The 27,636-nt window shown below is 49.0% G+C and overlaps 1 protein-coding gene across 1 annotated transcript in view; it reads right to left on the bottom strand.

The window, feature by feature from the left end:
- ankar (ankyrin and armadillo repeat containing) overlaps nt 1-27,636 on the bottom strand; it is a 397,884-nt gene that overhangs the window by 154,446 nt on the left and 215,802 nt on the right. The window lies entirely within an intron of this gene.

Raw genomic sequence — 27,636 nt, 5'->3', positions numbered from 1 at the left:
CTTTGTCAATCACCTTGAATCCATGTCCATTGGTTCTAGATCTTTCCATCACTGGAAACGGTTTTGCTCTATCTACACTGGCTAGACTTTTCACGATTTTGAGCATTTCTGTTGTGACTGGGTTAGGAGAGAACTGAAATCCTTGCTTCCTCTCCCTTACTGTCCTTAATCAGTGTGAATTTGGAGAGAAATGTATTACGGTTCTTAGCTTGTGGAGTGTATAGTCAATTTAGAAATAACAGCCTTTGTTGCTTCAAACAAGGAGGCTTATTTATTTATACTTTTAACCCAAAAGCTTTAATGTTATGTCAATCGCACCCACACACATAAAAACTATAATGTTAAAGAAATAACATGTATTTACAAGTTAAAAACCAAAAGAACAGCTCAAAGTTCATGTGTTGGGCTTGTGGTAGAAGAACAGTTGCTGCAGCCCCATTAAAGACATGAGTCTTTTTTTCACTCTTGAATTGTGCAAATGGATTAACAGAGCTGAAGTCAGATATTAGGATTATTGCAGGTTTCCCTTGAAGAGATGAATATTCAGCAATGTTCATGATCCTCGGCACATACAGTTTTTGTATCAGGAAGTCCAATTTCCTTACAGATGGACTTGGAGTTTTGAAATCAGCTGGAGGATCTTTTAAGATATATGATCCTGAAATCTCCGCCGTTGAGATTCTCCATTTTGACGGCAGCCCGGGGGTTTCCCGACAGTGTGGGGCTGCTCCAGAATGGGGAACCCCAATGACCATCCTCCCACAGACTTAAGACAAAGATGAAATGGAGAATCCCGACGGCGTGCCGCACCAAGAATGTGGGGCAGGGTGGCGAAACCTGCCCGTTGCCTCCAGGCTCTTAAGGCAAAGATTTTTTTTTAACAAACATTTTATCAAGGCATTTATGGTTTTATAGCAACAAAAGATACAAATACAAATGTCAACATAATTCCGTACGTAACACCCCCCAACCAACAACCATACCCAGCCAACATAGCTTACACACACAATTCCCAAGTCCCTCCATCTCCTCTTGCTGATCCCGCCTTAACTAAACTAAACTAACTCCCCCTGCCTCCCTCACTCCCTAACCCCCCTTCCCCCCTCCCCACCCTCCGCCTTATTGAATCTACTAACAGTTTAGTTTTCACTGGAGAAGTTGATAAACGGCTGCCACCTCCAGATGAACCCTAACATTCATCCTATCAGGGCGAACTTAATTTTCTCAAGCCTGAGAAACCCAGCTATGTCGCTAAGCCATAACCCCGATTTTGGGGGCTCCGAGTCCCTCCACGCCAATATGATCCGTCTCCGGGCTACCAAGGAGGCAAAGGCCAAAGCGTCAGCCTCTCTCGCCCCCTGGACTCTCGGATCTTCCGACACTCCAAAGATCGCCTCTTCTGGACTCGGCACCACCCTTGTATTTAAAACTGTGGACATGACATCAGCAAATCCCTGCCAGAATTCTCTAAGCTTTGGACCTGCCCAAAACATGTGGACATGATTTGCGGGCCCTCCTGCACAGCTCACACACCTGTCCTCTACCCAAAAAACCTGCTCATCCGGGCCACTGTCATGTGTGCCCGATGAATCACCTTGAATTGTATCAGGCTGATACAATTGTATGAGCCTGGCACATGATGAGGACCGAAAGAGAAAATGCTGGAAAATCTCAGCAGGTCTAGCAGCATCTGTAGGGAGAGAAAAGAGCTAACATTTTGAGTCCAATGACTCTTTGTCAAAGCTCAACAGTCATTGGCTTTGAAACGTTAGCTCTCTTCTCGCCTTACAGATGCTGCCAGAACTGCTGAGATTTTCTAGCATTTTCTTTTTCGTTTCAGATTCCAGCATCCGCAGTAAAAAAAAAAATTGTTTTTATTACATGATGAGGATGTGTTGACTCTACTCAGAGCACCCTCCCACAGACTTAAGGCAAAGATGACAAAGCCATTTGTTATACTATCAATTCTTTCAGTGTTTTCCACAGAGTGCCTAGTCCCTTCTATGTCTTTAGATATAAACATTGAGGGTGGGATTCTCAAAGCTGATGCCAAAATCGCAAAACATGATTGGGTGGGGAATAGGTTCCAACATCAAAATCACAGCGGGTGCCGATTTGATTCCAAATTGCAATTCTCTGTCACTTCGACAGTGGCATCAATGTGGTCCAGCATGCACATACAGTAAATAGCATTTGCATGTCATTAGTGGGCCTGACCTGGTATTCTCCGGGGCCATCGCGATTCTCCGCCTCCGATGGGCCAAGTTCCGGACGACGCAGTTCACTTGTGCTTTTAAAAATCATGAAACCGGAGCCATGGCTAATGAGGGAGAGAGGCAGGAGGTAGGACACAGAGAGGCAAGACTGTGGGTTGCCGGGCTGGACACTGGCCGGGCTGGCTGGGGTAGGGGGGTGGGGCCTGCCAGGGTTGGGGGGTGGGTTGATGGGGAACAGGTTGAGTGGCTGGGGTGACCTCACACGGGACTGGGGCAGTGTCGAGTCATGGACCACTATTGCCACGGCCAGCCACCTTGTGGTGCACCATACTGACCACCCACCTTCGACCCTGTTGACACCAGCCGTATGGGTGCCCCCAACCCCACCCCATACCCTGCACCCAGCACTGCGCTATACAACCCCCTAATTAGCCCACCATCCGCCGGCAGCCCACCCAGAGCAACGCCCACAGTAGTCCCTACGGGGGCGCTGGGTGGGGACCGTGGAGTGGAGCGTACCACTAGCAAGGGCAGTGCCGGCCGATGGTACACTTGGCATCAGGGATGGGTGCCAGGGCCAGAGTCCCCATGATGCTGGGCAGAGGTTGCGTGGGGGGGGGAGGGACATGCAGGGGCAGAGCCTGTGGTGCCAACCTCAGCCACCCAGTAACCCATTGGACCTGGTTGTGCACGGGGTACGCAGCGCCTGTCATGCGAGGACCTGTCGGACCGGGCATGCCGTCGGAGACTCCGGCTGAGCAGGGAGACAGTACGACATATCTGCCAGATCATGGCACACCTGGCACTGCGGGGTTATGGTGGAGGACATCCACTCCCGGTGGCCATCAAGGTGACGGTCGCCCTGAACCTTTACGTGACAGGGTCCTTCCAGACGCGGAGTGGGGACCTGTCCAGAATCTCACAGATCTCGGTGCAGAGGTGCATCTGGACTCTGTATGCAAGGCGGCCTGAGCCCACCAGGGTGCCTGGGCAGTGGGGTTTGATGACATTGAAGGGATACCCTAGGTCCAGGATGCATGTCCCCCTTCGACAGGCCACTCTACACTACTCGAGAAACATGCAGCTGATATGTGACCATCAGCTGGGCATCACACATGTCTGTACACAATACCCGGGCAGTGTGCATACTCGACCATGTTCGAGACACCCCCCTAGCTGGGGTTGGCTCCTGAGTGACAGGGGTTATCCACTGTGGTCGTGGCTGGTGACACCTTTCCAGACACCTATCAGGCTTGCCAGAGACTGATGTGGACACCCGCTACAACGATTCCCATACAGCAACCAGGAGCATGATTGGGTGGTGCTTTGGCCCCCGGAAGATGCGGTTCAGGTGCCTCGACCGCCCTGGAGGGGCCCTCGAGTATGATGCTGAAAGGGCCGCCCCATTTTGTGGGGGCCTGCTGCGTCCTCCACAACATCGTGCAGCAGGGGGCGATGTGCTGGAGGAGGAGGAACGCCAGTCCTTGTCCAACGAGAGGATGCGGGGGAGGGGGAGGATGGACAGGACATGGAGCCCAGCCAGGCAAGGAAGGCCACACAACGTGTGTGCCAGGTCCAATGCGCACGAGACGCTCTGATCACCTCCTAGATCACCTACTGGTGGGTAGGGAACTGGCCAGGGGAGTTGGAAACTGGACACCGTATCCCACCCCACACACCTCCCCTCCACCCGACCACCACCCCTTGGCCTGCAACCCCCTCTGTGATACATACCTGCTGCACTGCGGGGGGCCCTGGATTGGCAGTAACAGCGGGTCTGTTCCATGGGATGGAGGATGATGATAACCCGCTATCAGAGGAGCTCTGGTGCTCCGCGTCATTTGACAATATCTGCCCCTGCCCACGGTAGCACTTTTCACCGTCTACCTGGATGATCCCTGCATGCGAGCTGGCCATTCTATAACACTATCCTATCAAATCTCTGGATGTAAGCGATTGGGGGGGGGAGGAGCTCAGGCCACCCTCAACGTCCGCCGATTCCTCCACCCGCGCCGCCTCTCCGGCCAGTCCAGGCCAGCCCACACCTCACACACATCTGACAAAGCACCGAGGCAGGTTGTAACAGTGTGAACAGGTGTTTAATGTGACAACATTGTGCCTTAGCCCCATCACTAAACTGTACCCTGCACCCGTGCCAAGTGAAAAATGAAATGAAATTAAAATGAAATGAAAATCGCTTATTGTCACGAGTAGGCTTCAATGAAGTTACTGTGAAAAGCCCCTAGTCGCCACATTCCGGCACCTATTCGGGGAGGCTGGTACGGGAATTGAACTGTGCTGCTGGCCTGCCTTGATCTGCTTTAAAAGCCAGCGATGTAGCCCAGTGTGCTAAACCAGCCCATGATCACCTCCTGATGTCTTAACTGATGTCGAACTTCCTGGTATAATGCTACATTTTAGTGGTTCCCCAGATGGTACAGCAGGAGTACAGGCGGCCACCTGCTGTGATACCCGCCCTACGACCTGGGTTCCCATTGGCAGGCACCTTCTGGGGTGACCAGACTTGGATGGGCTGCTGCTTGGGCATCCCAGGTGACGTTGTGCCGCTCTGTTCTGCCCGCTGTCCACCAGATGCTCCAGAGACAGGACGTGGGGAGTGTAATGATATGTACAGTACAAGTGTAGTAAGGGGTTAACAAGAAAAACTACATGTAACTCAACACTAAATGGCGTTACTAAATGATCATACATAAGGCTGTGTCTCGAGGCATGCTGGGGAGAGCTGATGGAAATTTCATTGTAGAAAGATAGTGTGAGGTTGAGTCATAATGTCGTTTCTGAATTAGAGAGATTATTAGGGCGGCACGCGGCACAGTGGTTAGCAGTGGGACTACGGTGTTGAGGACCCGGGTTCGAATGCCAGCCCTGGGTCACTGTCCGCGTGGAATTTGCACATTCTCCCTGTGTCTGTGTGGGTTTCAACCCCACAACCCAAAGATGTGCAGGTTAGGTGGATTGGCCATGCTAAATTGCTCCTTAATTGAAAAAAAACACATAATTGGGTACTCTAAATTTATTTTAAAAAGAGATTATTGATTGCCGTATTACAGATTCAGTACTATTATTTTGTTATGTTTCTCAGTGAAGCATGTGAACCTAATGATGATCAAGTCATGTAAAATAAATTAGTTTTTGATTTAAACTTTTTGGGTGGGATGCTTCACTCCCGTGCCGAAGTGCCCACGCCGTCGTGAACGTCGTCGAGGTTCACGACGGCGCGAAACGGCCCCGATCCCAACCGATTCAGGCCCTGACAATGGGCCAGGATCGGGGCCGCGTCATCTACACGCGCCAGGCCTTGTCGCCCGCGTAAAGGCGGCGCCGCATAGATGACGCGGCCGGCACCACATAGATGACGCAGCCGGTGCCGCATAACGGGCATGCGTGGTTGCCGTCCTCTCTAAGTCCGCCCCGCAAGAAGATTGGGGACGGACCTTGCGGGGCCGCGGAAGGAAGGAGGTCCTCCTTCAGAGAGGACGGTCCGATGGCCGGTGGGCACCGATCGTGGGCCACCCCACATTTGAGGTACCCCCCGGTGCGGGATCCCCCCTCGCAGGCCGCCCCCCCAGCGTTCACGCACCGTTCACGACGGCAGCGACCAGGTGTGGATGGCGCCGGGGGAACCCGCCGTTTTGGCCTGGCCGCTCGGCCCATCCGGGCCTGAGAATAGCGGGGGTGCCGGAGAATTGCCATTTTGGGTGTCTCCGGCGATTCTCCGGCCTGCGGCCCGTGGAACTCGACCGTGCTGTTCCCGCCGCTTGGGAGAATCGCGGGAGGGCGTCGGACCGGCGTCCCGGGAAATTTTGGCGGCCCAGGCGATTCTCCCAACCGGCGCGGGAGTGGAGAATCTCGCCCCTTAGTTTTTATATTCTTTGTCAACACGCTATCTTGGAGAACAAGACAAGGAATATACATGGTACCAGGATATTGCTGAAGTTATTCAGATAGAAAATAGATAGACTCTGAGGAAAAGAGAACTAGTACATGACTCAGACTTCGAAGACAAGACTGCTTCCAGACCTGCTACTTCAATACACAATAAGTCCCAAACTAACGGAGAAAGTTCAATCACTACAGCTTAGGATTTCTAGAACATAGAACATTACAGCGCAGTACAGGTCCTTCGGCCCTCGATGTTGCGCCGACCTTTGAAACCGATCTAAAGCCCATCTACACTATTCCATTATCATCCATATGTTTATCCAATGACCATTTAAATGCCCTTAATGTTGGCGAGTCCACTACTGTTGCAGGCAGGGCATTCCACGCCCTTACTACTCTCTGAGTAAAGAACCTACCTCTGACATCTGTCCTATATCTATCTCCCCTCAATTTAAAGCTATGTCCCCTCGTGCTAGCCATCACCATCCGAGGAAAAAGGCTCTTACTGTCCACCCTATCTAATTCTCTGATCATCTTGTATGCCTCAATTAAGTCACCTCTTAACCTTCTTCTCTCTAACGAAAACAGCCTCAAGTCCCTCAGCCTTCCCTTATAAGATCTTCCCTCCATACCAGGCAACATCCTGGTAAATCTCCTCTGCACCCTTTCCAATGCTTTCACATCCTTCCTATAATGCAGTGACCAGAACTGCACGCAATACTCCAAATGCGGCCACACCAGAGATTTGTACAGCTGCAACATGGCCTCATGGCTCCGAAACCCAATCCCTCTACCAATAAAAGCTAACACACTGTACGCTGTCATGATATTCAAGTGAACATCATAGCACATGCACACATACATAATGATAGACAGAGCAACGGACCAATTAGCACACATAACACGACAGCCAATCACAGACAAGAGCATACATAGTACAAAACAAGAAACACAACACTTCCTGGGCAGTCCATCAGGAGACGGCACAGGGAAAGGATCTCAAAGGCAGACACTCACACAGTCACCACGTGCTGAGTACCAAGTTTGTTATATAAATAGTTTAAAGGAATAAAACTGCGTTGTACCAATCGCAACCGTGTTGGTTCGTCTGTATCTCAGAGCACCCAACACTTCATACGCCTTCTTAACAACCCTATCAACCTTGGTGGCAACTTTCAGGGATCTAAGTACATCGACACCGAGATCTCTCTGCTCATCCACACTACCAAGAATCTTACCATTAGCCCAGTACTCTGTATTCCTGTTACTCCTTCCAAAATGAATCACCTCACACTTCTCTGCATTAAACTCCATTTATCATCTTTCAGCCCAGCTCTGCAGCTTATCTATGTCCCTCTGTAGCCTGCAACATCCTTCCGCACTGTCCACAACTCCACCGACTTTAGTGTCATCTGCAAATTTACTCACCCATCCTTCCAAGCCCTCCTCCAGGTCATTTCTAAAAATGACAAACAGCAGTGGCCCCAAAACAGATCCTTGTGGGACACCACTAGTAACTGAACTCCAGGCTGAACATTTCCCATCCACCACCACCCTCTGTCTTCTTCCAGCTAGCCAATTTCTGATCCAAACCGCTAAATCACCCTCAATCCCATGCCTCCGTATTTTCTGCAACAGCCTACCGTGGGGAACATTATCAAATGCTTTACTGAAATCCATATACACCACATCAACTGCTTTACCCTCGTCCACCTGTTTGGTCACCTTCTCAAAGAACTCAATAAAGATTGTGAGGCACGCCCTACCCTTCTGGTAAACTGGAAAGTATGTAAGCAGCAATTTCAGCTATTCCTTTCTGCATCTGATTTAGATAATGCCAGTGATAACAGAAAACTTGCATTATTCTTAACGATGGTTGGACCACAGGCTATTGAACTGTATAAATCTTTTTAATTCTCCACGGAAGAAGATAAAAAGAAATATAATATTGTCATTGAAAAATTTGATCTGCATTGTGGAACTCAAATTAATGAGACATGTGAAAGATTTATCTTTAAGAAGAGAGTGCAAAAAAATGGGGAATGCTTCATAACAGACTTAAGGCTCAAATTGCAGACTTGTATTTTCTCTATATTGTCAGACTCTATGATCAGAGATCAAATCGTTTTTGGCATCATAGATTAAAAATTTAGAGAATGTTTATTAAGGCAAAAAGATTTGAAATTAGAAGATGCTATTGAAATGTGTCGAATGAATGAATGATCTAAAAATCAGTGCTCTGAAATTCAGATAAAAGAAAAGGGCGCGAAAACGCACCTTGAGGCCAACTGCGTTGGATCTGTGGTGCAGTTCAAAAAAATGCACGTTTCAGGCGGCAAGCATGTTGCGCATGCGCATGCCCGACCTGCACATGCGCACTTCACCAAACGACGTGATTTGGATGAAGACCGTTCTGCGCATGCACAAAAACAATTTGCTCGTGACGAAAGCAACGTCATGACGTGTAGACGCTGTGGACACGCCCACCCACACAAAAAATGCCCAGCATTTAGAAAACCTTGCTTAAAATGTTGCAAACTTAATCACTTTGCTGTTTAGTGCAGAACTGCACTAAAAGGAACACACTTTAAATTTTCAAACTTAATGAAGACACACGTGAATATACTAAGTGTTAACACTAGCGCTGATACCTCCAAAATTAACAACATTGATAATGACTAGATGCTTATAACTTAGAAGATTCCTTCTTTGTTGGAATTATTGAGAAATTCCACACATCTATTAATGACACTTCCAATCCACAAATAGTACAATCGATTAAGACGGAATCCAACTGGAACACACCGTTACAAGTAAATGGTTCCGAGATTGTCTTCAAGCTGGACACTGGAGCTTCCGCAAACCTGATAAACACTCATGATTTATCACAACTTATTCATTGTCCTAAGATTCAGATGACTGATTGCCAACTTTGTGACTACAATGGTAACACGATTACTTCTTTAGGATCATGCTATCTCATAGTGACAAATCACGACACTGTGATATCTTTACGGTTCAAGGATGTTGAATCCAATAGATCTTCGCTACTAGGGGCACAAGCCTGTCAGGACTAACACCTCATTAAAATAATCTATAGCACCAGCAAACCTCTTCCACCTATGCAGGAAGATATTGAAAGAATCCTCACTCAATTTCCTCAAGTATTTGAAGGTATGGGTACTCTTCCTTTTCAATACAAGATTCAATTAAAAGCGAATGTTAAACCAGTGGTACACCCTCATAGAAGAGTTCCTGCTCTGCTACGTGATTGTCTGAAGCAAGAACTGGAACGCATGCAACACCTTGGATTCATTTCCAAGATAAAAGTACCGACAGATTGGGTCAGCTCGATGGTGTGCGTCAAGAAACCAAATTGGGAATTAAGAATCTGTATTGATCCGAAGGATTTGAACATGAACATCAAGCGTGAGTATGATCCAATACCAAAACGTGAAGAGATTATGAGCAAATCCCAAATGCTTTTTCCTCCCTCTTCAATTCTAATCTTGCAGTTACTTTACCCCAAAATAGAGGATAATAAAAAAACATTTTTAAAAAATGACTTAATTGGCAAAAGTGAGATTGCCTAGTTCCTGGTTTAGATAAAACTTTGTTTTAGACCTCATCAGGGACACCAGGGGCTGGTTTAGCACAGGGCTAAATCGCTGGCTTTGAAAACAGACCAAGGCAGGCCAGCAGTGCGGGTTCAATTCCCATACCAGCCTCCCCGAACAGGCGCTGGAATGTGGCGACAAGGGCTTTTCACAGTAACTTAATTTGAAGCCTATTTGTGACAATAAGTGATTTTCATTTCAGATGGCAAATGCCAAGTTTTTCTCCAAATTGGATGCTTCCAGAGGTTTTTGGCAAATGCAGTTGGATGACAAAAGTAAGAAACTGTGGGCGGGATTCTCTGATCCTGAGGCTAAGTATTGACGCCGTCGGAAACGGTGTCGAATTTCTCGACGGCATCAACACGGCCCCAGGATAAGCAATTCTGGCCCCTACAGGGGGCCAGCAGGACGCTGGAGTGATTCACGCCGCTCCAGCTTGCTGATCCGGCCATGGAATGAGCGCCGAGGGGTGCTAGCATGCGCAGTTGGTCGGCGCGAACGCCGCATGCGCGGTCCCACTGGCGATATTTCTGCGCATGCGCGATGTCTCCCTTGTCCGCGCTGGCCCTGACCCAACATGGTGCAGGTGTACAGGTGCTGGTGTGGAAAAAAGGAGGCCGGGAGACAGAGAGGCCGGCCCGCCAATTGGTGGGTCCCGGTCACGTGCCAGGCCACATCGGAGGCCCCCAGCGGTCGTCCCACCCCCCCCCCCCCCTCCGCTCCCACAGGCCACCCCCGGACCCTTCAACGCCGAGGTCCTGCCGGTTCAGAGCATGTTAGAATGGCGGCGGCGGGATGCGGGTTATTTTTACGGCCGCTCGGCCCAGTCGGGCCGGAGAATCGCGGGGGGGCTGCGTGGAGCGGCTCCCGACCGGCACCAGGCGGACCATGTCAGACCCAATGGTGTCGGTTCTCCGCTCTGTGGAGAATCGCATTGCGGCGTCGGGGCGGCCCCCCGGCGATTCTCCGATCAGGCGCGGGGCCGGTGAATCCCGCCCTGTGTACGTCCAACACACCGTTTAGTCGTTACTGTTTTAACAGAATGCCATTTGGCATAATCTCAGCATCTGAGATATTCCATAGTGCCATGGAATAGATGACAGAAGGCATAGATGGAGTTCGTGTGTATGTTGATGACAAGCACGCTGCAAGACTCCTGCAAGTATTCCAGAGAATACACAAATACGGATTGAAGTTCAATCGGGTCTAGTGCAACTTTGGTATCTCAATGATAATATTTCTGGGTGACCAAATCTCGGAACATGGTGTGCAACCAGATAAAGCTAAGATTGTTGCCATCCAGAAGATGTCAATCCTGGAAGACAAAAAAGCAGCTCTGAGATTCCTTGGTGTAGTGAATTTCTTAGGAAAATTCATCCCCAAACTTGCTTCACGAACAACTGTCTTGTGTAACCTCATTAAGAACAGTACGAAGTCTTACAACACCAGGTCAAAGTCCAACAGGTTTGTTTCGATGTCACTAGCTTTCAGAGCGCTGCTCCTTCCTCAGGTGAGTAGGAGGAGCGTGAGGAGTGAGGAGTGCTCCTTCCTCACCTGAGGAAGGAGCAGCGCTCTGAAAGCTAGTGACATCGAAACAAACCTGTTGGACTTTAACCTGGTGTTATAAGACTTCGTACTGTGCTCACCCCAGTCCAACGCCGGCATCTCCACCTCATTAAGAACACAGGGGGCGGGTTGTTGGTGGCCTCAGCGGCCAGGGTATCCAGCCATGGCAGCTGGTGTGGGTACCGACATGTGGTGCAGGGTGGGGTTTTGCCCGCCCTCTGGGTGGGTGGGGGGGGGGGGGGGGGGGTGGTAGGGTTACATGTCTGTTGGACGGGGGTTGGTGCCAAGAGCATAGTGCTGTCTACTCACCCTGGCCACCCTGAGGGGGTCATGCAGTTTCTTCTGGCTCTGCTCTACAGACAGTGTAACCCTGCAGTTTGAGAGGGTGAAGCTGGAATCAGATGTAATGGTATTACAATTAAATAAAGGTAATTACAAGGACATGAGGCAGGAGCTGGCCAGAGTTGATTGGAAGGGAAGCCTAGCAGGGAAGCCAGTGGAACAGCAAAGGCAGGTGTTTTGGGGGTTATTTGGGAGGCACAAAAGAAATTCATCCCAAAGAGGAGGAAACATGCGAAGGGGAGGACGAGGCATCCATGGTTGACAAGGGAACTCAAGGACAGTATAAAAGCAAAAGAAAAAGCATTCAAAGTGGCGAGGATTAGAATTTAGATCATAGAATTTACAGTGCAGAAGGAGGCCATTCAGCCCATCGAGTCTGCACCGGTCCTTGAAACGAGCACCCTACTTAAGGCCCTCGCCTCCACCCTATCCACTTTATCCCCGTAACCCCACCTAACCTTTTTGGACACTAAGGGCAATTTAGAATGGCCAATCCACCTAACCTGCACATCTTTGGATTGTGGGAGGAAACCGGAGCACCCGGAGGAAACCCAGGCAGACACAGGGAGAACGTGCAGACTCCACACAGACAGTGACCCAAGCCAGGAATCGCACCTGGGACCCTGGAGCTGTGAAGCAACTGTGCTAACCACTATGCTACCGTGCTGCGCAGTGGGAAGCCAGAGCAGAGGACAACTAAAAAAGCAACAAGGAGAAAAAGATGAAATATGAGTGTGAGCTAGCTAGTAATATAAAAGAAAATAGGAAGAGTTTTTTCAATATATAAAAGGTAAGAGAGAAGCAAAAAATTGGACCACTGGAAAATGAGGCTAGAGAATTAGTAATAGGAAACAAAGAAATGGCAGAAAAACTGCATAGTTACTTTTCATCAGTCTTCATGGTGGAAGATACCAGTGGAGTACCAGAGCTCCAGAAGAATAAGGGGGCAGAGGTGGGTGTAGTGGCCCAGCACTAAGGAGAAGGTTCTGGGGAAACTGAAAGGTCTGAAGGTGGATAAAGTATCTGGATCGGATGGGCTACACCATAGGAATCTAAAGGAGAAGGCTGAGGAGATTGTGGAGGTGATCTTTCAGGAATCACTGGAAGTGGGGAGGATCCCAGAGGACTGGAAATGGCTAATATATCACCCCTGCTTTTGTCTACTATATTCGTTCTTTGTACGTTCCCTTGGCCGCAGAAAAATACTTTTCATTGTACATCGGTATATATGACAATAAATCAATCAATTAAAACCCTGTTTAAGACAGGGAGGTAGAAGGTGGGAAATTATAGGCTGGTTAGCCTGACTTCGGTCATTGGTAAGATTTTAGAGTCCATTATTAAAGGTGAGATTGCGGAGTAATTGGAAGTGCATGGTAAAATAGGACTGAGTCAGCACGGCTTCGTCAAGGGGAGGTCATGTCTGACAAATCTGCTAGAGTTCTTTATGGCAGTAACAACAAAGTTAGACAAAGGAGAACCAGTGGGCGTGATTTGTTTAGATTTCCAGAAGGCCTTTGACAAGGTGCCGCAAAGGAGGCTGTTAAATAAGTTAAGAGCCCATGGTGGTAAGGGTAGGACATTGGCATGGATAGAGGATTGGCAGAAGGGGATAAAGGGATCTTTTTCAGGGTGGCAGCCGATGACTAGTGGTGTGCCTCGAGTCGGTGCTGGGACTACAACTATTCACAATATACATTAACGATTTGCAAGAAGGAACTGAGGGCTCTGTTGCTAAGTTTTCAGATGATACAAAGATATGCAGAGGGACAGGTAGTATTGAGGAAGCAGGGGGGCTGCAGAAGGACTTGGACAGGCTAGGAGAGCGGGCCAAGAAGTGGCAAATGAAATACAATGTGGAAAAGTGTGAGGTTATGCACTTTGGAAGGAGGAATGGAGGCATAGACTATTTTCGAAAGGGTAAATACTTATGAAATCAGCAGCACAAGCGGATTTAGGAGTCCTTGTCCATGATTCTCTTAAGGTTAACATACAGGTTCAATCGGCAGTTAGGAAGGCAATGCAATGCTAGCATTCATGTCGAGAGGGCTAGAATACAAAAGCAGGGATGTACTTCTGAGGCTGTATAAGGCTCTGGTCAGACCCATTCGGAGTACTGTGGTAAACACCACTGGTAACACATTGCATGTATTACGATACTGCCACCGTATTACAGGTACCCCAGTAAATCCTAGCCTCCTGGCTCCTCCCAGCAGGCGACGTATAAAAGTGTACGCTCTCCTGCGCTGCACCCATTCTGGTTCCAGCTGCAGGAGGCACAACATCTTGTGCAGTAAAGCCTCGATTGTTTCACCATTCTCGTCTCGTGGTAATTGACGGTACATCAAGTACTGTGAGCAGTTTTGGGCTCCGTACCTAAGGAAGGATGGGTGCTGGCTTTGGAAAGGTTAAAAGGAAATTCAGAAGAATGATCCCTGGAATAAAGAGCTTGTCATATGAGGAGCGATTGAGGACTCTAGGTCTGTACTCATTGGAGTTTACAAGAAGGAGTGGGGTTCTTACTGAAACTTACAGGATACGGCAACACCTGGATAGAGTGGATGTGGAGAGCATGTTTTCACTGGTTGGAGAAACTAGAATCCAAGTGCCGATCCTTTAAAACAGAAATGAGGAAGAATTTCTTTAGCCAGAGTGTGATGAATCTGTGGAACTCTGTCGCAGAAGGCTGTGGAAACCAAATCACTGAGTGTCTTTAAGACAGAGATAGATAAACAAAAAAACCCAGTAAACATTGAACATTAACATGGCGAATAAATAGACATTTCCCCAATCGGCTCTATCTTCACAAACCACACGAAATAACATAAAATAACACTTACCCCCCCCCCCCCCCCCCCGCCCCTCCGCCCTCTCGGAATGCTGCTACTGCTGACATTTTACATTTCTCCAAGAATGTCGACGAATGACTGCCACCTCCGGGAGTACCCTAGCATTGATCCCCTTAAGGCAAACTTTATTTTCTTGAGGCTGAGAAACCCAGCCATGTCATTGACCCAGGTCTCTACACTCGGGGGTTTTGAATCTCTCCATATTAAAAGGATCCGTCTCCGGGCTACCAGGGAGGCAAAAGCCAGAACGTCGGCCTCGTTCACTCCCTGAACTCCCGGATCTTCTGACACTCCAAAGATCGCCACCTCTGGACGCGGCACCACCCGCGTACCTAGCACCTTGGACATTGCCTTGGCAAACCCCTGCCAGAACCCTCCAAGCTTCCGGCATGCCCAAAACATATGGACATGGTTTGCTGGGCTTCCCGCACACCTCGCACATCTGTCTTCTACCCCGAAAAACTTGCTCATCCTCGCCATCGTCATGTGTGCCCGGTGGGCCACCTTAAACTGGATTAGACTGAGCCTAGCACATGATAAGGAGGAATTGACCCTAATTAATGCTTCCTGGCTCTAACTTTCCTCCTAACTCCTCCTCCCATTTGCCCCTAAGCTCCTCCACCGGGGTTTCCTCCGCCTCCAACAGCACCTGATAGATATCCGACACCTTTCCCTCTGAATAACTATCAATTACGACAAGACGGGAGTAGAGAGTAATCGAGGCTGTATTAAGCAGAGATATGTTGCCTCCTGTAGCTGCTGCCGAAATGGCAGCAGCTCGGTGAGCACACATATTTATACTCCACCTACTGGGCGGAGCCAGCAGGCAGGGATCTACCCCTGTATCTGTACTACAGGTGCATTACCGTATTACCTCTGATATACATATTATACAAACAGTGGTGACTAGCACATTCACCTCCTGTTAAAAAAGAGTCCAGCGGGGGTGGTGGAAAAATTATTTACATGGTATGTGAGCATTTTTAAAGTGTCCAGTTTGGTGAAAGTTCACAAATTTAGCCGGTCGGGTGCCTTGATCCTCCGCTGTGAGCGCCTCGGTCCCGGTGGTGATGCAGGCGCCAGCTTGGTCGCCTGTGACTCCGGGAGCGTGTAGTCCTCATCTTCATCCCCGGGTGGAACCAATGGGAGGACGGATTGTCCTGGAGCGGGGCTGTAGTGAGATGCGCTGGGGCGAGGATGGGTGGTGCCGGGGCAATTGGAGGGGGGGTGGGGAACCAGCTGGAGGGAAACTGTGTCTTGGCGGCCGTCGGGGTATGCCACATAGGCGTACTGCGGGTTTGCATGCAGCAGCTGTACCCTTTCAACCAACGGGTCCACCTTGTGGAGCCGCACGTGCTTGCGGAGGAGGATGGGTCCTGGAGCTGCCAGCCACATTGGGAGCGAAGCCCTGGAGGTGGACTTCCTAGGGAAGACAAGGAGACGTTCATGGGGGGGTTTAATTAGTCGCAGTGCAAAGTAGCGATCGGATGGAGTGGAGGGCGTCGGGGAGGACATCCTGCCAGCGGGGAGATATTTAGACCGTAGGGCCAGCAGGACGGCCTTCCAGACCGTCCCATTCTCTCTCTCCACCTGCCCGTTTCCCCGGGGGTTGTAGCTGGTCCTCCAGCTGAGGCAATGCCCTTGCTGAGCAGGAACTGACGCAGGTCATCACTCATAAAGGAGGATCCCCGGTCGCTGTGGACGTAAGCAGGGAAACCGAACAGGGTGAAGATGCTATTGAGGGCTTTGATGACGGTGGCAGACATCATATCGGGGCATGGGATGGTGAAGGGGAATCTGGAGTATTCATCGACCACGTTCAGGAAGTACATGTTTCGGTCGGAGGAGGGGAGGGGCCCTTTGAAATCCATGCTGAGGCGTTCAAAGGGACGGGAGGCCTTCACCAGGTGCGCTCGGTCTGGCCGGTAGAAGTGCGGTTTGCACTCCGTGCAGACCTGGCAGTCTTTGGTGATAGCCCTGACTTCCGCAATGGAGTAGGGTAGGTTGCGGGCCTTTATGAAGTGAAAGAACCGGGTGATCCCTGGGTGACAGAGACCATCGTCTAGGGCCCGGAGTCGGTCCATTTGTGCGCTGGCACATGTACCTCGGGACAGGGCATCGGGGGGCTCGTTGAGCTTACCGGGGCAATACAAAACCTCAGAATTGTAGGTGGAGAGCTCGATCCTCCACCTCAAGATTTTATCATTTTTGATCTTGCCCCGCTGTGTATTATTAAACATGAAGGCAACCGACCATTGGTCAGTGAGGAGAGTGAATCTCCTGCCGGCCAGGTAATGCCTCCAATGCCGCACAGCTTCTACGATGGCTTGGACCTCCTTTTCGACAGAGGAGTGCCGAATTTCGGAGGCATGGAGGGTGTGGGAAAAGAATGCCATGGGCCTGCCTGCCTGGTTGAGGGTGGCGGCCAGAGCGACGTCCGATGCATCGCTCTCGACTTGAAAGGGGAGGGTCTCGTCGACTACGTGCATAGCGGCCTTGGCGATGTTGGCCTTGAAAACTGGGGAGTGGATGAGTGGGTGGGCCTTGTCCGCATAGTTAGGGACCCACTGTGCATAGTGTGAGAAGAACCCCCGGCATCGTTTGAGGGCCTTGGGGCAATTGGCGAGGGGAGTTCCATGAGGGGGTGCATGCGGTCGGGGTCGGGCCCTAGAACTCCATTTTGCTCAACATAGCCAAGGATGGCTAAGCAGTGCTGAACATGCACTTTTTGTTATACGTGAGGTTCAGGAGTTTGGCGGTGTGGAGAAATTTGAAAAGGTTAGTGTCGTGGTCTTGCTGGTCGTGGCCGCAGATGGTGACGTTATCTAGGTACGGGAAGGTGGCAGGCAGTCCGTACCGGTCAATCATTCGGTCCATCTCCCGTTGGAAGACCGAGACCCCATTAGTGACCCCGAAGGGAACCCTAAGAGTGGTAAAGGCGGCCGTCTGCTTCGAACGCAGTGTATTGACGGTCCGCCTTGCGGATGGGGAGCTGGTGGTAGGCAGATTTCAGGTCCACTGTAGAGAAGACCCAGTACTGTGCAATCTGATTGACCATATCAGATATGCATGGGAGGGGGTACGCGTCGAGCTGCGTATACCAATTGATGGTCTGAATGTAGTCAATGACCATCCTGTGTTTCTCCCCAATCTTTACAACTACCACTTGGGCTCTCCAGGGGCTGTTGCTGGCCTCAATGATGCCTTCCCGCAGTAGCTGCTGGATTTCCGACCTGATGAAGGTCCTGTCCTGGGCACTGTACCGTCTGCTCCTGGTGGCGAAGGGCTTGCAATCTGGGGTGAGGTTTGCAAGCAGGGAGAGTGGGTCGACCTTAAGGGTCGTGAGGCCGCATACGGTGAGGGGTAGTAGGGGTCCGCCAAATTTTAGAGTTAGACTTTGGAGGTTGCACTGGAAGTCCAGGCCAAGTAGCAAGGCAGTGCAGAGGTTGGGGAGAACGTAGAGCCGGATGTTGCTGAACTCTACGCCCTGGACGGTGAGGGTGGCGATGCAGTACCGCTGGATCTCCACGGAGTGGGATCCGGAGGCCAGGGAGATTCTTTGGGTAACGGGGTGTACCGCGAGGGAGCAGCGCCTTACCATAGCGGGGTGGATAAAGCTCTCCGTGCTCCCGGAGTCGAGAAGGCAAGGTGTCTTGTGGCCATTGACTTTCACCGCCATTGTCGCAAAACAAAGCGCCCTCACCCCCATCCCTCCAGCCCATTCGCTCGCCCAATACTAAATACAATCTTGTTTAAAACAGGACACAATTACAAACCACCGCCACATCCCATCTCCGGAGCTTAAGTGTCTTTTAAATCGAGTCCAACTTCTCTTTAATAAATGTCCAAACATCATCTGGCGACTCGAAATAGTAGTGTCGATCTTCATGCAATGCCCACAGCCTCACTGGGTATAACACCCCAAACTTCATCCCCTTCTTAAAGAGGGTCGCCTTTGCCCGGTAGAACCCAACACATCTCTTGGCTAGCTCCGCTCCCAGGTCCTGATAGATGCGCATCTCACTGTTCTCCTACTTGCTGCTCCGTTCCTTCTTGGCCCACTGCAAGGTGCTCTCCTTATCAGAAAAACGGTGAAAACGAACTACCATGGCCGTCGGTGGGTCATTCGCCTTGGGCTTCCCTGGGAGGGCTCTGTGCGTTCCGTCCAGTTCTAGGGGTCGAGGAATCAGCGACTCTCCCATCAGCGACTCCAGCATACCCTGCACATGTGCTCCTGCATCTGGTCCCTCAATGCCTTCAGGAAGGTCAACGATTCTTCAATTCTGCCTCCTGGTCCTGCTCTCCAGATCCTCCAGCTTCTCCTGCATCTTCCAGTGGTGGTCATCTAGCACCTCCACCTTGTGCTCCAGTCCAATTATCTCATCCTCTTGGTTGGATAGTTTTAACTCGATCTTCTTAATCGCTTTCCCCTGGGTCGCCCGAGTCATGCCCATTTGGTTGATCGATGCTTTCATCGGGTCAAGCGTATCCTTTTTTAGCTCGGCAAAACAACTCTTGAAGAACTCCATCTGCTGCTCCTTCAGCCAGTGAGCCGCCGCTCCCTGGTCCTTGCCATTGGCCATGCTTCACCGCACTGCCAGCTCCACTCGCATCCCTCTATTGGGACTAAATTGTTTCCCACGGCCACTTCTGGTCCAGCTATCCATACATCCACCAATTTATTTCATAAAGTCCACAAAAATCCGGGAAAAAAGGTCCGAAAGTCTGTTTCAGGTGGGAGCTATCGAATGTGCGACCTACTCCTCCATGGCCGTCACCGGAAGTCGATAGATAGGTTTTTGATTAATAAGGAGATCAGGGGTTATTGGGAGAAGGCAGGAGAATGGGGATGAGAAAAATATCAGCCATGATTGAAAGGTGGAGCAGACTTGACAAGCCTAGTGGCCTAATCTGCTCCTATGTCTTATGCTCTTATGGTCTTATTCTCTCACAGTTAACATGCAGATTCAGTTGGCAGTTAGAAAGGCAAGTGCAATGTTGGCATTCATTTTGAGAGGGCTAGAATCCAAGAGCAGGGATGTACTGCTGAGATTGTATAATACGAAGTCTTACCACACCAGGTTAAAGTCCAACAGGTTTGTTTCGATGTCACTAGCTTTCGGAGCGCTGCTCCTTCCTCAGGTGAATGAAGAGGTCTGTTCCAGAAACACATATATAGACAAATTCAAAGATGCCAAACAATGCTAGGAATGCGAGCATTAGCAGGTGATTAAATCTAGTCAGCCAACGTGGCACTAGTCGGCCAACGTTGTCTACCTCATACGCTGCAGGAAAGGATGTCCCGAAGCGTGGTACATTGGCGAGACCATGCAGACGCTGCGACAACGAATGAACGGACATCGCGCAACAATCACCAGGCAGGAATGTTCCCTTCCAGTCGGGGAACACTTCAGCAGTCAAGGGCATTCAGCCTCTGATCTCCGGGTAAGCGTTCTCCAAGGCGGCCTTCAGGACCCGTGACAACGCAGAATCGCCGAGCAGAAACTTATAGCCAAGTTCCGCACACATGAGTGCGGCCTCAACCGGGACCTGGGATTCATGTCACATTACATTCATCCCCCACCATCTGGCCTGCGAAATCCTACCAACTGTCCTGGCTTGAGACAATTCACACCTCTTTAACCTGGGGTTACCCCATCTCTGGATCTGTAAAGATTTAATCATCTGCTAATGCTCGCATTCCTAGCATTGTTTGGCATCTTTGAATTTGTCTATATATGTGTTTCTGGAACAGACCTCTTCATTCACCTGAGGAAGGAGCAGCGCTCCGAAAGCTAGTGACATCGAAACAAACCTGTTGGACTTTAACCTGGTGTTGTAAGACTTCGTACTGTGCTCACCCCAGTCCAACGCCGGCATCTCCACATCGAGATTGTATAAGGCTCTGGTCAGACCCCATTTGGAATATTGTGAGCAGCTTTGGGTCTGTACAGAAGGAAGGATGTGCTGCCATTGGAGAGGGTCGAGAGGAGATTCAGAAGAATGATCTTGGAGACCAATAAATTCAAAAACAGCTTCTTTCCTGCTAGACTCCTGAATGACCCTATCACTGACTGAACTGATCTCTCTACACATCTTCTCTCCTGTTGTTAGTACTCTATTCCGTATGCTTCACTTGATGTTTTTGTCTATGTTTTTATATTGTGTACTTATCTATGTTTTCTCATGTATGGAACGTTTCCACACATAAGAAGCAAATGGCCAGAATCTGCTCTGATATCTTGTGGCCTTATGGCTTAATACTGTCAGGCCCCATAGCCTTTGCAGTATCCAGTGGCTTCAGCAATCTCTTGATATCATGTGGGGTGAATCTAGTTGGCAGAAGACTGGCATCTGTGATGCTGGGGACCTCTGGAGAGACTGAGGTAAATCATCTACTTGGTACTTCTGGCTGAAGATTATTGCAAATTCTTCAGCCTTGTCTTTTGCTCAAATGTTCTGGGCCCCTGCATCATTGAGGACCGGGATATTTGTGGAGTCTCCTCCTCCAGTAGTTGCTTAATTGTCCACCACCATTCACAACAGGGTGTGGCAGGACTTCAGAGGTTAGATCTGATCCGTTGGTTGTGGGATTGCTTAGCTCTGTCTATCATTTGCTGTTTATATTGTTTGGCATGCAAGTTGTTCTGTGTTGCAACTTCCCCGGGTTGACACTTCATTTTCCGGTATGCCTGGTGCTGCTCCTGGCATGTCCTCCTGCACTCTTCATTGAACTAGGGTTCATCCCTGGCTTGTGGTAATGTTAGAGTAACGGATATGCCAGGCCATGATATTACAGATTTTGGCTGAGTACAATTCTGCTGCTGCTGATGGCCCATAGCGCCTCATGGTTGCCCAGTTTTGATTTGCTAGATCAGTTCTAAATCTAACCCATTTAACACAATAGTAGTGCCACACAACATGATGGACTGTATCCTCAATGTGAAGATGGGACTTTGTCTCCATAAGGACAGTGCAGTGATCACTCCTACCGATACTGTCATGGGCAGATGCAGCTGGCAGGTTGGTGAGGGTGAGGTCTTCTATGTTTTTCCCTCATCACCTGTCGCAGACCCATTCCAACAGTTATATCCTTTAGGACTCGATCAGCTACCGCGCCACTTTTAGTGATGGACATTGAAGACCACTCCCCAGAGTATATTAAATGGTATTTAACATGGAGGAATACTAATTCATCAGCTGAGGGTGGACAGTACGCGGTAATCAGCAGGAGGTTTCCTTGCCTATGTTTGACATGAAGCTATGAAATGTCATGGTGTCCAGACCCAATGTTGAGGACTCCCACGGCAACTCCCTCCCGACTGTATACCACTGTGCCGCCACCTCTGCTGGGTCTGTACTGCCGTTGAGACAGGGCATACCCAGAAATGGTGATAGTGGTGTCTGGGACGCTATCTGTAAGGTATGATCCGTGAGTATTACTATGTCATGCAGATGCTTGACCAGTCTGTGAGACAGCGCTCTCAATTTTGGCACAAGCCCTCAAATGTTAGTAAGGATGACTTTGCAGGGTCGACAGGGCTGGGTTTGTCGTTGCCGTTTCCAGTGCCTCAGTCAATGCCAAGTGGTCCATTGGTTTTATTCCTTTTTATCGACTTTGTAGCGATTTTGATGCAACTGAGTGGCTTGCATTGCAGAGCACATTTAAGAGTCAACCACATTGCTGTTGGTCTGGACTCACATATAGGCCAGTCCATGTAAGGATGGCAGATTTCCTTCCCTAAAATACATTAGTGAACCAGCTGGGGCTTTTTATGACAATCAACATCATTGGGCTTTTTCATTCCAAATGTTTTCTAATTATAAATTTAGAATAATCTTTTTATTGTCACAAGTAGGCTTACATTAACACTGCAATGAAGTTACTGTGAAAAGCCCGAGACTACTCAATAGTATTTTTTCTAATAAAGGAGCGATTTAGCGTGACCAATCCATCTACCCTGCACATCTTTGGGTTGTGTGGGTGAGACCATGCATACATGGGGAGATTGTACAAACTCCACACGAACAGCAATCTGGGGCCGGGATCGCACCTAGGACCTCGGTGAGGCAATTTCAAATATCTGTGGATTCAATTTTCACCACTTGCCGTGGCAGGAATCAAACCCGGATCCCTAGAGTATTACCTGGGTCTCTGGATAATCAGTCCAGTAACAATACCTCTACAGCACTGCGGGGTGCTGGAGGAGGAGGGATTGAAGAAGAGATGGAGGAAGGAGTCAGAAACGTTTAATGTGGAGAGGAAAAGGACAGTGTCAAGCAGGACGAAGGACTAGAGGTGTAGGTCAGGGCCACAAAGAATGTAGGATTGGAGGGCAAGGATGGAGTGAAGGATGATGTTGGAGTTGAGGTTGAGGACAGGGTGAATGGTAGAGTGGAGGTATAGGATGGAGCGTTGTATGGTGGAGGGCAAGCTTTGAAGGAGGGACAACACTGGGGTGGAAGGAGAGGATGGGCTTTGGGAGGATGCAGTGGTTAAAGGATAGGAGGGAGTGAGAGGGAATCTCGGGGTGAGGCTAACCATGATACCAAAACTGCAAGAATCGCAGCCCGTGTGTTGTGCTGGGTGGGCGGAGATGCTGGTCCACACGGATGGACAACTGAAAGAGAAGCCCAGGAGACAGCACTGGAAAAGCTCAGGACAGTCAGATGAGTGTGATGGATGGAGGATCCGCGTGCATGGGAGACTGCTTGCATGAGCTGTGAAAACCCTTGTCATAGATACTTTCTCCCTCCAGAAAGACAACACTGGACATTATTTAGTGCAGGAGTTGTGGTGAAGTGCATCAATGTAAATGCATGTAGGCTAGCTAGACACTAGCGGGAGCACCAAAGACATCACACACACACACACACACTCAACCAATAGATCAGTTGGATAGGATGCGACCAATGGACATTCACGATACACAAGGAGGTGACACGCCCACAGGGAGACATTACACCACACACATGATCTGCCTCTTTCCAGTGGAGACAGTCAGTGAGTAGATACAGAGGGTTGATTCAATATTACACCCACCACGTGGATTGCAGCACCTGGTTAGTCAGTCTGGGTAGCTATAGTAGGATTAGCAGTAGTGTTGAACCCGAGTAATAGAAGTGTAAATAGTTTAATAAACATGTTGAAGTTATCTCCACGTCTGAACCTTCCTTTGTCAAGTGCACCACAAGGAAGCTGCTTATGTTACACCTACAACATAACAAATCATGGTACCAGGACTGAACTGTTTCAATCCAGATAGCCATACCTCAGCGTACAGTGACAACCAGCAAAGATACCCAGGCAAGATGTTCGAGATCCGGGTTCCACAGCAGCTCCAGTGCCATGGTGATCTCCGCGAAAACTGGCGGGCATTCCGGCAAAAGTTTGAAATCTTCCTGGTTGCAGCCGAACTAGAAGAAGTGGCCAATCCTGAAAAAACAGAGCTTCTCCTCACCATCGCCGGTGCCAGAGCAGAAGAAATCTTTTAAAAATTCAAGTTCTCCAAGGGGCAAAACAGGAGCGACTTCCAGGCAGTCCTGGACAAATTCGACAAATACTGTGAGGAAAACACACTCCAACCAGCAAGAAAAGGTAAGAGAAGCACCAGTACGCACCTCGAGGCCGAAATTCCGAAGCAGAGAACGATTTTGGTCGGCGGCCATCTTTCTAAAGGGACTGCACTTGCACAGTTGCGCGAGAAGCGCACAGAACGGGAAGATCCGTTTGCGCATGCTCGAGAAGCCGCGCATGCGCAAATGGGAACAAAGCCCCAAGTAAAGGAACCGCGATCTGCGCATCCACAAACGCTTCCTACGTCACGCGCATTATGATGTCAGAGGCCCCGGACCACGCCCATTTAAAGGGGAAACGTCCCAAATCAAAGAAAAAATCTTTTAAAGCCGTAAAACAACCTTCCTTCACCTGGAATGAAAGCACAATGCCTCAAATTGAACCATGGAACGAAATTAGCCTCCGAAGAACCCTGCAACAAGCAGTTACCTACGCCCAAACCGATGATTCCGACCTTGAATATTTCGATACGACCTTTACATTTTCTCTGGTCCTCGCTAGCGCAATGCCAGCTCCGATGCAAACAGTGATGATATGGTCCTAGAAGACAACGACACAGACAAACCTTTCACCTTGGGAGGCTACCCCAGTACCAAATCCGAACCGCAACTTGACGTGTTGCACATTGGCGACCCCCGTACTAAATCCGACGCAGACGTGGATTCCTTCTTCGGATTTTAGGATCTTCAGCCCAGCAGATATGACAACCCAACTCTTAAGTGCAGGATGATGCTGCAGCCTGAAACCAAGAGACAGAGAGCGGTACAAGCCCACAGAGAACGGCCTGCTGCCACACAGAGCGTGGTCCACGCACCGCTCAGGGTTCCCGACTCTACGAAAGAAGACACGCAAGACTCCACACCGCAGTCCTTGCATGAACAAGAAGTGACTCCAGTGTCACAAGCCTCCACATGCGAGCTCGTGGACAGACTCCACGATAAAAGAAACACAAGATTCCAGAGCGCAGTCCTTGCACACACAAGACGTGGCTCCAGTGTCACAAGCCTCCGCGGCGAGCTCGTGGACAGCCTCCGCGATAGAAGCAACGCAAGACTCCAACGCGCAGTCAACATAACAAATCAGGAGTGAATATATTTACATATAATACAGTGACAATGCTCATCTGTGCAACCACTTGTGTTCAAAATTTAGATTTCTTGGCCTACCATTGCGCCTAGGTGCTGCTGGGACATCCACAACAGGAGAAGAAGCAGCCCGTAGAGTTGCCAGTCCTGTTGCCTTTGATGACTTTGGCAGCCATCCTCTGACTACCGAGGCCTGGAGGTCAGTGGCTGATGATGACTTCCGAAAACTAGGCCAGATGTCGTGACAGAATATGAGGTTGAAGGGGTCACAGGCTGAAGGGTATCGGAGGGAGTGGACAACCTACTACAGTCCTGACTGGATGATCCAGGGATATCCAGCTGTTGCTCATCCTCCCTTCACGTGCCCAATGGCCCCAGCCTGACTCATTGAGGAAAAGGAAAAAAGTGACAACCTGCAGGAGAGGTTGTTGTGACAGTCTGATTTAACTTTAGAAGGCACAATCAGTATGTGTAGAGCAAGCGAACTTGCCAAAAATCAATTCTCAGAAATGTTGGTCGGAGAAAGTGGCGCAAAAACTAACAACGTGGTCGACACCATTAATGCAGTGGCACACCAAAAAATGAAACCTGCTCCAGATAGCAGACATGTTACGCATGACAGCACCAGTGTGACAACGCGCATCAGATCAAAAAATGTCTCGCATATGGGAAAGCCTTTGCGAAATGTCACATGCTAAACCACTATGCATCTCAATGCAGATCGGGAACAAATTCGCAGCAGTTTAAAAAGCTTAGTACAGAGAACAAAGGAAGAGCTGACAGTGGGCTGCCGGGTGCCTTTTAAATATGGTATCCAAATATGATGGCAGGTTATGTGCTATACAGGTCTGCTCTGTCACTGAAGACAGTGCAAAATATCCTGTCGTTTAATTAATGCAATTGACCCGGAAGAGTTAGCCCATTTTTGCTGCAGGCCGCCGCAGCCCTTAGTCAAGGGTTAGTTTCGCTGAAAGCATAATAATGTGCTTGGCAGAACACAACTATGGAATATATGACACCTGAGAATTTTTTCTGGTATCTTTTACCAATTATTAATTTTGTAGCTTTACAATGTAATGGTATGCTAACATGTTGTACCAACGAGAAATAGGTAATAAGTTAAGTTATTGTCCATGGTCCTTGACATGCTTGAAGCAAAAATCAGTTGAAGCTCAAAACATGGTGAGGTAGCGGTTTCAATTTGGGTATAATATCTGGATGCAAATTGTGCTAGTTCTCCTTTGATTTTCTGCTTCAAATTTATGTTATAATAGATTTGCAGAATTGCAAATGTTAATATTTCCATGAACAAGTGCAATCAGATAGTGTTCTGTATTAAAAATATTCCTTAATATATTTAAGAGTAGTCACCTGGAGGAGTTTCATTTGTACACATGAAATTGGATTTATAACAAAAATAAACTTTTAAAATCAGTATCTAATCCATCTCCTATGAATAACTGGATTTGAAGTCACTGAAAATGGCTTTAAAATGTCTATGCAGAACCATTTATTAGTTTCATTGGTGTGCAGCAATCAGTTGCTGAGTAAATTACCTATTTGTAATATTTAAAAGCTTTTAAAAGTGTCCCATCAGTTCCTTTGTGCCCAACAAGAGCTTATTTTTAAGAGCGTCCTCAACATCCCATAAATAGCAGAAATACAGCATGGTGATTAATTTGACCCAAGGTCATGGCCAGTTTCTTGGTTGGGGCAGCTTCCAGCATCATTCTTTAAACTGACATAAAAAGGTACTGGATTCGTGGTGCACATAACTTACACAAAAGCAAAACACTGGATGCTGACAATCTGAAATAAAAACCGAAAATGTTGGATGAACTCAGCAGGTCTGTGGTGAGAGAAACACAGGATGCGATTCTCGTCAAAAATTTCTAAGTTCATTTGTGGTGGGATTTTCAGGGAGTTTCCTGCCGGCAAGTTCCCCACCGCTATTCAATGCACCTATTCACTTTTTTGGGCCCTGGAGAGTTTCTCACCGGTTAGCCCACACTTAGAATTTTTTTTTAGCATTGGGGAGCTGAGCTCAGAGATCGGGCCACCATTTTGAAAGATTGCCCCGATTTTACTCCCAGAATGCCTTGATCCACTGCAATTCGCAAACCGCTGCAACCAGTCCACATCAGACACCATTTCCCTGGCCCTACACTCATCCCGAGAGCATCTCGAAAACAAGGACTCCTACATTAGACTCCTATTTATTGACTACAGCTCCGCCTTCAACACCATAATCCCAGCCAAGCTCATATCAAAGCTCCAAAACCTAGGACTTGGCTCCCCACTCTGCAACTGGATCCTTGATTTTCTGACCCACAGACCACAATCAGTAAGAATGAACAACAACACCTCCTCCACAATGGTCCTCAACACTGGCGCCCCGCAAGGCTGCGTACTTAGCCCCCTACTCTACTCCCCGTACACACATGACTGCGTGACAAAACTTGGTTCCAACTCCATCTATAA

The sequence above is a fragment of the Scyliorhinus torazame genome, chromosome 2, assembly GCF_047496885.1.
Source record: "Scyliorhinus torazame isolate Kashiwa2021f chromosome 2, sScyTor2.1, whole genome shotgun sequence".
Lineage (NCBI taxonomy): Eukaryota > Metazoa > Chordata > Chondrichthyes > Carcharhiniformes > Scyliorhinidae > Scyliorhinus > Scyliorhinus torazame.
Note: the sequence above shows the minus strand (reverse complement) of the source record. Positions and strands in the feature narration are given on the sequence as shown.